Source organism: Oncorhynchus kisutch, unplaced genomic scaffold (assembly GCF_002021735.2).
Source record: "Oncorhynchus kisutch isolate 150728-3 unplaced genomic scaffold, Okis_V2 scaffold782, whole genome shotgun sequence".
Classification (NCBI taxonomy): Eukaryota; Metazoa; Chordata; class Actinopteri; order Salmoniformes; family Salmonidae; genus Oncorhynchus; species Oncorhynchus kisutch.
In genome coordinates this window covers 53,469-66,663 of record NW_022262727.1, presented here as the reverse complement: position 1 = coordinate 66,663, position 13,195 = coordinate 53,469, and the positions used below count along the sequence as shown (strand labels likewise).

The 13,195-nt window shown below is 40.0% G+C and overlaps 1 pseudogene; it reads right to left on the bottom strand.

Annotated features, from left to right (window-relative positions):
• The window catches only part of LOC116362024 (zinc finger protein 271-like), a 39,728-nt pseudogene extending 30,685 nt beyond the window's left edge, over nt 1-9,043 (bottom strand).
• Nucleotides 9,044-13,195: the final 4,152 nt, after the last annotated feature.

The following is a 13,195-nucleotide window of genomic DNA, read 5'->3' as shown; positions in this document are numbered from 1 at the left end:
AGCAAGGGGAAACACTACTTCAAGGTCTCAGAGCAAGTGACGTCACCGATTGAAACGCTATTTAGCGCGCACCGCTAACTAAGCTAGCACCTACTGATCAACCTATTGTCTGTATTGAACATTCATACTGGACAGTTTTACCTATAGAGTAGCACCACCACCCATCAGCCCGTTCTCTTGAAGTCAAAGCCACAGTGTATTGTTGCTATAGGAGTTTTTGATTAATAATCCTATTAATTTCAAGTCCCACTAAGATGTCACCATACTATTCTTTTAAAGCCCCACTATGTAAGACATACATCATCAGAGTGGGCCTCCAACTTAAATGTAAACAATGGAGCAAATGCATCACATGTGAACATCACTTGATTATCAGAGGGGTGTATTATGACATCAGATAGAACTACTCAGACATTCCAAATCAGGCTTCATCCATATCATGAAGGTGGATATTGATCCAACCATTTCCAAAGTCATGACCGGGCTGATGGAAACAGGATATGCCTGTATACTTTTATAAATGCCGACAGAAGATTTGTTACTTCGTTTAACATGGTGGGGTCTTTTTGTGTCAGTAAAAATGTATAAACGAGAATTGGCGGTATTAATCCTTTATGCGCAAATATTGATTTTATAACGATAATGTCTTAGTTAACTTGGAGTCACGCGATGATATATTGTGTGGTCCTCCCACTACGACTTGGGAACCCATGCAGTTTATTAGGCTACAGAGTAAATAAATTATGAACTTCACAGGGTGGTGAAAGTGCACGTGATGAGCTTGATGCTCCTTTCCAATACATTTTGAGGGTCTTCTGGTGACATGATGATGATTGATGCTTGGTTGCCATTTGACAAATAAAATAATGTCGCTCTTATCCATAATAATCTCATCATGTAGGTAGCCTACCAGCACTGTATCTTTGAGCTGTTGGCTACGGTGCACGGGACAAGAGGACTTTTGCTATATAACTCAACGGTTTTTCAAAACCATCAGTAGAGTTGAAAATGCAATGGAAACCCATTCAACTTGCATTTTTCACTCAGTACATGGGAATTCAACAGGAAAACATTTTTTCCGTGCCTTACGTCATCACGCAAAGACTTTTATCCGCAATAAACCTGTTTGATGCAAATATATACACATGGTTAGCAGATGTTATTGGTCACATACACATGGTTAGCAAATGTTATTGGTCACATACACATGGTTAGCAGATGTTATTGGTCACATATACATGGTTAGCAGATGTTATTGGTCACATATACATGGTTAGCAGATGTTATTGGTCACATACACATGGTTAGCAGATGTTATTGGTCACATACACATGGTTAGCAGATGTTATTGTGAGTGTAGTGAAATGCTTATGCTTCTAGATCCGACAGTACAGCAGTATCACACAGATAATATCTAACAAATTCCACAACTAAACCTAATACACATAATCCAGTAAAGGAATGGGAAATATAGAAGTAGAAAACATGGATGAGCAGAAACACAGCAGCTAAGATGCAATATATAGTGAAGAATAGATAGTGAATGATACAGTATTTACAGTTGAAGCTAAAGATTACATACACTTAGGTTGGAGTCATTAAAACTCATTTTTCAACCACTCCACAAATGTCTTGTTAACAAACTATAGTTTTGGCAAGTCGGTTAGGACATCTGTGTTAATGACACAAGTCATTTTTCCAACAATTGTTTACAGACAGATTATTTCACAATCCCAGTGGGTCAGAAGTTTACATACACTAAATTGACTGTGCCTTTAAACAGCCTTGGAAAATTCCAGAAAATTATGTCTATAGCTTCTGATAGGCTAATTGACATCATTTGAGTCAATTGGAATTGCACCTGTGAATGTAATTCAAGACCTACCTTGAAACTCAGTGCCTCTTTACTTGACATCATGGGAAAATAAATAAAAATCTGCCAAGATCTCAGAAAAAAATGGTAGACCTCCACAAGTCTGGTTCATCCTTGGGAGCGATTTTCAAATGCCTGAAGGCGTCCTCTGGTCTGATGAAACTAAAATAGAACTGTTTGGACATAATGACCATCGTTATGATCGGAGGAAAAAGGGGGATGCTTGCAAGCCGAAGAACACCATCCCAACCGTGAAGCACACAGGTGGCAGCATCACGTTGTGGGGGTGCTTCGCTGCAGGAAGGACTGGGGCACTTCACAAAATAGATGGCATCATGGGTGAGGAAAATTACGTGAATATATTGAAGCAACATCTCAAGAAATCAGTCATGAAGTTAAAGCTGGGTCGCAAATGGGTCTTTCAAATGGACAATGATGCCAAGCATACTTCCAAAGTTGTGGCAAAATGGCTTAAGGACAACAAAGTTAAGGTATTGGAGTGGGCATCACAACGCCCTGACCTTAATGCTATAGAAAACAGATAATTTTACCCTTTTAAAAATAGTTATAGGGGGGAGGTCCGGGGGATGTCGGTCTTTGAAAGGGTCATTGTAATACTTAAGATGTCCCCTTTACTGATGACCTAAACCTAAAAGTCAAGGGGTCTGAATACTTTCCAAAGAAACTGTAAGTGATTGAGGAGAGCATAATTGCTATATTCTAATTACAATCATTGACCCATAAGGGACCACATGACCAAAGCAATGCGTGACCCATGCAGAATTAAAACTATATTCATCTTAATGAGAAATATAATCGAATAAACAAATGTTTGCATAACCAAAGACATGAAAACGGGTGGGAACATTATATTTAGCTAGGATTTCATAAGGCCAGGATTGTCATTGAGAATAACAATAGACAATAGTTAATATTGCTAGTTTAGGGATGAAGATAGTGAAGGTTCATCAATGTTAAGCATGTTTTTTAATTTGACGTGGAAACAATGTTTATTCAACCAGTGGGAGGCTTGTAAAAGCCCACAGGAAAGTGGAATGAGGAACTCTTCATTGAGACAATCATGAAACAGCAATCTGTGGGTGAGTTGTAGTGGATATTATAATATAAGGATCTGCTGGAGTCCAAGTCAAACCAAGATTCTTTATTTCTGAGCTCAGAGAGAACAACAGAGTTTGGTATTTGGTATTTTACTAGGATCCCCATTAGCTGTTGCAAAAGCAGCAGCTACCACTCCTGCGGTCAACACAAAACATGACACAATTGTCACGTCTCTCGTCGGAAGGCATGGACCAAAGCGCAGCGTTGTAAGTGTTCATGATTTTTATTTAATCAAAAAACATTCGAACAAAATAACAAAGAGAAGAACGAACAGTTCTGTAAGGCAAATCAACTATACAGAAAACAACTACCCAAAAAACACAGGTGGAAAAAGGCTGCCTAAGTATGATTCACAATTAGAGACAACGAAATAGTAGAGGGCCTAGAGAGCTGCCCTGCGGTACATCACACTTCATATGTTTGACATTAGAGAAGCTTCCATTAAAAACCCTCTGAGTTCTATTAGATAGATAGCTCTGAATCCACATTAGAGGTTGAAAAGCCATAGCACAAACATTCTTAAACAAAAGGTTATGGTCAATAATATCAAAGGCTGCACTGAAATCTAACAATAGAGCTCCCACAATCTTCTTGTTATCAATTTCTCTCAACCAATCATCAGTCATTTGTGTCACATGTTGAGTGCCCTTCTCTATAAGCATGCTGAAAGTATGTTGTTCATTTGTTTACAGAAATATAGCATTGTATTTGGTAAAATACAATTTTTTCCAACAGTTTGCTAAGAGCTTGCAGCAATCTTATAGGTCTGCTGTTAGAACCAGTAAAGGCCGCTTTACCACTCTTGGGTAGTGGATTAATTTGGCTTCCCTCCAGGCAAGAGAACAAAGACCTTCCTCTAGGCTCATATTAAAAATATGTCAGATAGCTGACTCTATAGCCACTCCTACTGTCCTCAGTAGCTTTCCACCTAAGTTGTCAATGCCAGGAGGTTTGTCATTATTGATCGATAACCATTTTTCCACCTCTCCCACACTAACTTTACAAAAAACAATTTCATCTGGTAAAAACAGGTCAACACATTATAGGCAACAATATAAGACAACGGGAGCACTGTGTATGTTCTCTGATGAATTGTAAGAAAAATGAGATGTGAAATATCAATATACACGCTAAGAGAAGTAATTTCTCTCTCCTGTGTGGATTCTCTAATGACGTTTAAGTGATTATGAGTAATATGTTTTCCCAAAGTCTAAGCTTTTGTATGCCTTCTCCTCTGTGTCATGCTCTTTCAGGCTTCCTAAATGGGCAAAAGCTTTGCACTCCGGGAGGAGTGGTAATGCATCTCCCATCTGTGTATTTTCTCATGTTGGTTCAGGCTGTTTTTATGGTAAAAACTCCTTCCACACTGGGAGCAGTGGTAAGGCTTCTCCCCTGTATGTAATAGCTCATGGGCTTTCAGGATTCCTGAACGGCTGAAACACTTTCCACACTGGGAGCAGTGGTATGGCTTCTCCCCTGTGTGTACTAGCCCGTGTCGTTTCAGGCTCCCTAACCGCTTAAAACACTTTCCACACTGGGAGCAGTGGTAAGGCTTCTCCCCTGTGTGTACTAGCCCGTGTCGTTTCAGGCTCAATAACCGCTTAAAACACTTTCCACACTGGGAGCAGTGGTAAGGCTTCTCCCCTGTGTGTATTCTTTCATGGTCTTTCAGATTCCCTGAATGGTTGAAACACTTGCCACACTGGGAGCAGTGGTAAGGCTTCTCCCCTGTATGTATTCTTTCATGGCCTTTCAGATTCCGTAACTGCTTAAAACACTTGCCACAGTGGGAGCAATGGTAAGGCTTCTCCCCTGTATGTACTAGCTCATGGGCGTTCAGGATTTGTGACCGGCTGAAACACTTTCCACACTGGGAGCAGTGGTAAGGCTTCTCCCCTGTGTGTATTCTTTCGTGGACTCTCAGATTCCCTAACCGCTTAAAACACTTGCCACAGTGGGAGCAGTGGTAAGGCTTCTCCCCTGTGTGTATTCTTTCGTGGCCTTTCAGATTCCCTAACCGCTTAAAACACTTGCCACAGTGGGAGCAGTGGTAAGGCGTCTCCCCTGTGTGTATTCTCTCATGTTGTTTCAGGGCCCCTAACCTGTTACAACCCTTTCCACAGTCAGAGCACTGGTGTCTTCTTGATGGTTTGGACATCCCTGGCTTTGGTTCTTCTGAGTCTGGTCTTTCTCCTGCCAAAGACAGTGTTTAAAAGAAAAAATAGAGACCGAAAGAAACCTCCACATGATAAAATAATAATAATAAAATAATTTTGCACGCCCAATTTTTCAGTTTTTGATTTGTTAAAAAAGTTTGAAATATCCAATAAATGTCGTTCCACTTCATGATTGTGTCCCACTTGTTGTTGATTCTTCACAAAAAAATACAGTTTTATATCTTTATGTTTGAAGCCTGAAATGTGGCAAAAGGTCGCAAAGTTCAAGGGGGCCGAATACTTTCGCAAGGCACTGTATCAATACTCTTACACAAATGCTTGATTTGCTATGGTTCAAAAGCATATTTTGAAAATCTGAGATGACAGTGTTGTTAACAAAAGTCTAAGCTTGAGAGCAAATATATTTATTTCATTTCATTTGCGATTTTCATGAATAGTTAACGTTGCGTTATGCTAATGAGCTTGAGGCTATAACTGGATACAGGGTTTTTTTATAGCCAAACGTGAACAAAACGGAGCGATTTGTCCTAAACAAATAATATTTTTTGAAAAACTGAACATTTGCTATCTAACTGAGAGTCTCCTCATTGAAAACATTGAAGTTCTTCAAAGGTAAATTATTTTATTTGAATGCTTTTCTTGTTTTTGTGAAAATGTTGCTGGCTGAATTCTAGGCTTAATGCTATGCTAGCTATCAATACTCTTACACAAATGCTTGTTTAGCTATGGTTGAAAAGCATATTTTGAAAATCTGAGATGACAGTGTTGTTAACAAAAGTCTAAGCTTGAGAGCAAATATATTTATTTCATTTCATTTGCGATTTTCATGAATAGTTAACGTTGCATTATGCTAATGAGCTTGAGGCTATAAATAGAATCCCGGATCCGGGATTGCTCGATTATCTAAAGTTCCATGCATAACACTTGTATTTTCATCAACATTTATAATGAGTATTTCTGTAAATTGATGTGGCTCTCTGCAAAATCACTGCATGTTTTATAACTACTGAACATAACACGCCAATGTAAAATGAGATTTTTGGATATTAATATGCACTTTATCGAACAAAACATACATGTATTGTGTAACATGAAGTCCTGTGAGTGTCATCTGATGAAGATCAAAGGTTAGTGATGCATTTTATCTCTATTTGTGCTTTTTGTGACTCCTCTTTGGCTGGAAAAATGGCTGGGTTTTTCTGTGAGTTGATGGTGACCTACCATAATCGTTTGTGGAGCTTTCGCTGTAAAGCATTTTTTAAATCAGACACAGTGGCTGGATTAACGAGACTTGTATCTTTAAAATGGTGCCTAATACTTGAATGTTTGAGGAATTTGATTTATGAGATATCTGGCACCCTGCAATTTTATTGGCTATTGGCGGCAGAACCCTGTTCCCAGACAGGTTAAGACTCCATAATGTGTCATCATTAGATGCTACAAGCCTCCTTTAAGACTCCATAATGTTTCATCATTAGATGCTACAAGCCTCCTTTAAGACTCCATAATGTTTCATCATTAGATGCTACTGTCCTCCTTTAAGACTCCATAATGTTCATCATTAGATGCTACAGTCCTCCTTTAAGACTCCATGTTTAGAATGTGTCTGGAAGCGCTACTCTATTCTACTCTCATCCTTTCAGTTTTAATAATATTTAATAATAATGTTATAACAGGTAATAACTAACTTTAATAACTAGGGTCAATACCTGCCTGGCGCTCCAACAAAATAGTTCGTTACCCCTCTCTAACAATACGCTACAGAATTAGCATAGTAGGCCATGTAATTTAAGGTAATCTGAAATATTTAGGACTAACTTATTCCTTGCCACCCATTCTGAAACTCACTGCAGCTCTTTGTGTTGCTGTCATTTCAGTTGAAAAAAAAGCTGCATTGAAGTCTAGCAAAACTGCCCCAACAATATTTTAATCATCATCAATTTCTCTCAACCAATCAGTCATTTGTAAGTGCTATGCTTATTGAATGTCCTTCCCTATAAGCTGAAAGTATCAATTTGTTTACTGTAAAATAGCATTGTATCTACAACTAACTTTTTTTTTTTTTTTTTAAATATAAGGGTTGTTAACAGGCTGATTGGTCGGCTATTTAAGCCAGTAAAGGGAGCTTTACTATTCTTGGGTAGTGGAATGACTTTAGCTTCCCTCTAGGCCTGAGGGCACACACTTTCTAGTAGGCTTAAATTAAAGACAAGGCAAATAGGAATGGCAATATTGGCCGCTATTATCCTCAATTTTCCATCCACGTTGTCAGACACCGGTGACATGTCATTGTTGATTTGTTTTCCAAAAATGTCATTGAAGACGCTCCAAAGATTTTTACTATCATCCTTCATGTAATTTATTTTTGTTTCATTGTGTAGTTTCTTCTTTTTATTCAGTTTAGTCACATGATTTCTCAATTTGCAATACGTTTGCCAATCAGTTATTCAGCCAGACCTATTTGCCATCTCTTTTGCCTCCCTCTTCATCATACCATTTTGTAATTCCTCATCAATCCACGTGGATTTAACAGTTTTTACAGTCATTTTCTTAATGGGAGCATGCTTATTAGTAACTGGGATAAGCAGTTTCAAATGTGTCAAGGGCAGTGTCTGGTTGCTCATCATTACACACCACGGACCAACAAATATTATTTACATCAACAACATAGGAATCACTACAAAAAATGTATGACCTCTTATACACAATATTAGTCCCAGCCTTAGTAACGGTGTTTTTTCTAGACATGGCTACTATATTGTGATCACAACTACTGATGGATCTGGATGCTGCTTTAAAACCCATTTCTGCAGCATTAGTAAAGATATGATCAAACCATGTTGATGATTTCATTCCTCTACTGTTTGTAACTACCCTGGTAGGTTGATTGATAACCTGAACCAGGTTGCCAGCACTGGTTACAGTTTGAAGCTTTCTCTTGAGTGGGCAGCATGATCACAGCTTTCCTCCAGTATTAGTTAATTAATTAACAGTGTCTTGAGTTTAGTTTGCCTGTTCTACAGTCTAGTAAAGATAGGGGCGTTGATTGGGACAGCCAATGTAATATCCATAATGTTTTAAGGAAAAGTTTTTGTAAAACAAGCACCTTACATTGGATCGTTGAAACTTTCTCTCCAAAGCTAACTTTCATCAAGGTTTTATATGGCCAATTGGTTTCTCTCTATTCATTGGCAGAATCCTTTTTCAGTGTTATGATATTCATAACATCCATATCCACCACTCTATCTTCCTGTCAACTAACAGAACTCTGCTGGTTGTCCTGGTAACAGATACCAGTCTATCTTCCTGTCAACTAACAGAACTCCACTGGTTGTCCTGGTAACAGATACCAGTGGTCAGTTCTATTGTATTTGTTCAAACTAAACTACAGCACTTACTTTGAGGAGTCAAATCTGATCCTTTCTTCTCTTCTCCTCCTCTCACAGTTCCACTCAGCCCTGTTGTTTTCCTGCAGTCCACCAGCAGCACAGACAACCTCTTCATACCCAGCAGTAAGGTGCTACCAGGAGAGGCACGACACATGGACTCCGGGAGGGTGGAAGGGCTAGCATTGTCCTGGTAACCATAAAGAGGAGACACAGACACACATCATTATGGATGCTGATGTCACTGTTGTCATGAAGTGCTCTACAGAAACCCAGCCCAGGCCCCGATAGAGCAAGCTGTATGCTAGATCAGACCAAGCTGTACCATCTGGTGTTCTGATCTGGAGAGACTCTTCTCAGCCTCGTCAGCATCAGGATGCTGTTGAGGCTCCCCAGAGGATCCAGGATAGTCATGTCTCTCTCCTGTGGGGAAGAGAACATGAAACCGATTGTAAACTTATGATCTTCTATTGCAATCACAGAGTCTTACAAGAGGCATTAATATGTCTAAATAGGGCCTAAAATGGCCACTTTCATCATGATTTCCGAAAATATTGTTTGTGATGCAAATGTAAAAGGCTCGTTCCACAAATTGGTTGGCTTTTGCGTCCCATTGATCTTTTAAGTAGAAAATATGCACCAATATTGAATTTTAAAAGACTGTTATATTAGACGAGGTGCACTTTAATGTCGACCACATGGAGAATTCAATACATCTAATTTAAAAGTCATAGTTTGTGGGGCATAGTTTGTGCCCCTGTTTAAGACAGTACTCACTGGTGTTAATCTGATATTCTGTCTCCTCCTCTTTCACTCCCAAAACGTCTTCCTCCTTCACCTTTATTGAGATAGCATCCTCTTCCTCTCTAAAAGGTTCTTTCTCTTCTTTCACTATAACAGCCTCCTCTTCTTTCACTATAACAGCCTCCTCTTCTTTCACTATAACAGCCTCCTCTTCTTTCACTATAACAGCCTCCTCTTCTTTCACTGTAACAGCCTCCTCTTCTTTCACTGTAACAGCCTCCTCTTCTTTCACTGTAACAGCCTCCTCTTCTTTCACTGTAACAGCCTCCTCTTCTTTCACTGTAACACCCTCATCTTCCACGACAATGTTCAGTCCCAGAGCTTCTTTTTCCGTCCAGCAGACCACCTCTTCATTAGCAAGGGAGGAGTAGTTTAGTGAACTCATGGTCAGGGATGTTAGCTAGTTAGTTAGCATTAGCGACTAGCCTAGTGCTAACCTCAGTATCAATCTTTAACACGTTTTCAAATTTAACAAGAACATTAGGTTAAAGGTCATCGGATGATAAGTCAACAGAAATGCGTTTAAAACACTGAGATTAGGTAATGTTCACAAACACGGTGTAAAGCGTCAATCTATCGGTTTTATGTTGGCTAGCAAGCTACTGAGGTGGTTGAAAGAGTAGCCGTGTTGTTCCTGAAGAAGCGTCCCGTCCAGTCCATTATACGTCACGCAAGAAGCATCACCTGAAAGACGCCCATCGCCATCTGCTGACTGGAGTGGGTAACGCAGTTTGGAAACAATAGTTACTACACTTTTGTATTGGAAAGAACGTCATAATAATTTAACAATAAACTGATACATTTTCTCTTGCGTCTTACAAATAATACGTTCCTGTACACAGACGTAGAAGCTTAATATGAATATGTAGATGATGAATAAATACATCTATGAATAGGTAGTGTGTTAATATACATTTGCTCTGTTCATTTTCACATTCATTTTTATTAGATGTGACCATACTATTCCCTTAAAGCTATGCTCTATAAGATACACATCGTCCTGTACAGAACAAATGCATCACATGCAAATAGCACTTGATTATCTGTAGTGCTTTACACTGGGTAGACAAAACATTAAGAACACCTGCTCCTTCCATGACCGTAGACTGACTAGGTGAATCCAGGCTAAAGCTATGAACCCTTATTGATGTCACTAGATAAATCCACCTCAGTCAGTGTAGATGAAGTGGGGAGACAGGTTAATAAGGAATTTTAATCAGTGAGACATGAGACATGGACTGTGCATGTGTGCCATTCAGAGGGTAAATGGGGAAGACAAAATATTTAAGTTACTTTGAACGGGGTATGGTAGTAGGTGCCAGGCGCCCCGGTTTGTGTCAAGAACTGCAACGCTGCTGGGTTTTTCAGCTCAACAGTTTCCCATGTGTTCCAAGAATGGTCCACCATCCAAGCAGTGGCGGTCAGTGCCATTTAAGATGAGGCAGGACCATTTGTTTTTTCATGAGCATGGCCTTATTTCTATTACAGCATATTGGATGACTGTCATTCATATTCCATTCACCTTGTTCAATGTAACAGTGGTAGGTTTAGGCTACAACATGATACTAACATTTCCCCTATACCCATCATGAGGTAGCAACCTAGCTTATGAATGAACGTTTAGAATGTAGGTTCACACAGGTCGAGAGAACATTTTGAGGTCACTGACAGTGACACATTCAATATCGACTTGCACACTCTCGCCTGCATCTAGCTGAAATAGAGATTCTATTGGACAAATTCACGTATGTTTATCCTGGTTGTGTTCCGTTTAAGAAACATTTGTCAACAGAATCGGCTGAATGAATACGCCCCTGATCATGCATAAACACAGTTCACTTTCATTACAGACACGTTGTATTCCTTCTTGCATCTATTTGCTCTCCTCTTATCACCTTCTCCCTTTGTTTCTGGACTTCAATTGCACAACACAACACAACACATTCCCTCAGAAGAGACTAATTGAGTCTCTTCTGAAGGAAAAGGCGGAGGTTCCTAGTCCATATTAGGACGCTTTTTCTCTCCAAATGTTTGGCATGATCAGTGTACATATATAAAGAAAATATTGCACGACCAAAAGCACAAATCTATTTTTGTACAAATGAGACAAGAGTACGAACATATGTGTGTTCTCTCAAGAACTTTAAGTAGCCTATATTTGATGTGATATATTCCTTTCGAGACAGGATTGTGTCACGGATCTGGGGAAGTGGACCAAAGCATTTCTGCAGCATTGAAGGTCCCCATCATTCTTAAAAGGAAGAAGTTGAAACCACCAAGACTCTTCCTACTGCTGGCTGGCCGGCCAAACTGAACAATCGGGGGAGAAGAGCCTTGGTCAGGGAGGTGACCAAGAACCCAATGGTCACTCTGACAGAGCTCCTCTGTGGAAATGGGAGAACCTTCCAGAAGGACAACTATCTCTGCATCACTCCACCAAGCAGGACTTTATGGTAGAATTGCCAGATGAAAGCCACTCCTCAGTAAAAGGCACATGAAAGCCAGCTTGGAGTTTACCCAAAGGCACCCAAAGGACTCTCAGACCATAAGTAACAAAATGATCTGGTCTGATGAAACCAAGATTTAACTCTTTGGCCTGAATGCCAAGGGTCACGTCTGGAGGAAACCTGGCACCATTCCTACGGTGAAGCATGGTGGGGATATTTTTCAGTGGCATGGACTGGACTGGGAGACTCATCAGGATCAAGGGAAAGATAAACGGAGCAAAATACAGAGAGACCATTTTGAAAACTTGCTCCAGAGCACTCAGGACCTCAGACTGGGGCAAAGGTTAACCTTCCAATAGGACAACGACCCTAAGTACACAGCCAAGACAACGCAGAAGTGGCTTTGGGAGATGTCTCTGAATGTCCTTGAGTGGCCCAACCAGAGCCCGATCTAACATCTCTGGAGAGACCTGAAAATAGCTTTGTAGCGACGCTCCCCATCCAACCTGACAGAGCTATAGAGGATCTGCAGAGAAGAATGGGAGAAACATGAGGCTCCTGCTGCCCTCAAGGGCACATTGACAGATTTTTCCCCTAGTCGTCTCTGGGATTCAAACCAGGGATCTTTCAGTTACTGGCCCAACACCATTAAACGCTTGGCTACCTGCAGCAGGATTCCCATGTTGACAGGAGAGCCCACCTTTATTTCTCCCTCATTATGAACATTCATATTGGTCAACAGTCCTACTGTGTGTATTGAACATTCATATTGGTCAACAGTCAACCTATAGTGTGTATTGAACATTGATATTGGACTGTAGCAGCTAGCTAACTGGCTACTGATCAACCTATTGTGTGTATTGAACATTCATATTGGACTGTAGCAGCTAGCTAACTGGCTACTGATCAACCTATTGTGTGTATTGAACATTGATATTGGACTGTAGCAGCTAGCTAACTGGCTACTGATCAACCTATTGTGTGTATTGAACATTCATATTGGACTGTAGCAGCTAGCTAACTGGCTACTGATCAACCTATTGTGTGTATTGAACATTGATATTGGACTGTAGCAGCTAGCTAACTGGCTACTGATCAACCTATTGTGTGTATTGAACATTCATATTGGACTGTAGCAGCTAGCTAACTGGCTACTGATCAACCTATTGTGTGTATTGAACATTCATATTGGACAGCCTTACCTATAGAGTAGCACCACCACCCATCAGCCCATTCTCTTCTTGATGTCAAAGCTGCAGTGTATTGTTGCTATAGGAGTTTATGATTAATAATCCTATTTCAAGACACACTAAGATGTCACCATACTATTCATTTAAAGCCCCTCTGTCAGATATAAACCATCAGAGTGGGAAACCAACTGACATGGAA